Raw genomic sequence first — 590 nt, 5'->3', positions numbered from 1 at the left:
ATGAGGTTCGTGACATTGTACAGGAGACAGGGATCAAGACCATCCCCATGGAAAAGAAATGCAAAGAAGCAAAATGGCTGTCTGGGGAGGCCTTACAAATAGCTGTGAAAAGAAGAAGAAGTGAAAAGCAAAGGAGAAAAGGAAAGATATAAACATCTGAATGCAGAGTTCCAAAGAATAGCAAGAAGAGGTATGAAAGCCTTCTTCAGTGATCAATGCAAATAAATAGAGGAAAACAACAGAATGGGAAAGACTAGAGATCTCTTCAAGAAAATCAGAGATACCAAAGGAACATTTCATGCAAAGATGGGCTCGATAAAGGACAGAAATGGTATGGACCTAACAGAAGCCGAAGATATTAAGAAGAGGTGGCAAGAATACACAGAAGAACTGTACAAAAAAGATCTTCACAACCCAGATAATCATGATGGTGTGATCACTCACCTAGAGCCAGACATCCTGGAATGTGAAGTCAAGTGGGCCTTAGAAAGCATTACTATGAACAAAGCTAGTGGAGGTGATGGAATTCCAGTTGAGCTATTCCAAATCCTGAAAGATGATGCTGTGAAAGTGCTGCACTCAATATGCCA

This window comes from Bison bison, unplaced genomic scaffold (genome assembly GCF_000754665.1).
Source record: "Bison bison bison isolate TAMUID 2011002044 unplaced genomic scaffold, Bison_UMD1.0 scf7180017864180, whole genome shotgun sequence".
NCBI classification, from domain to species: domain Eukaryota; kingdom Metazoa; phylum Chordata; class Mammalia; order Artiodactyla; family Bovidae; genus Bison; species Bison bison.
This window is presented reverse-complemented; position numbering follows the sequence as displayed.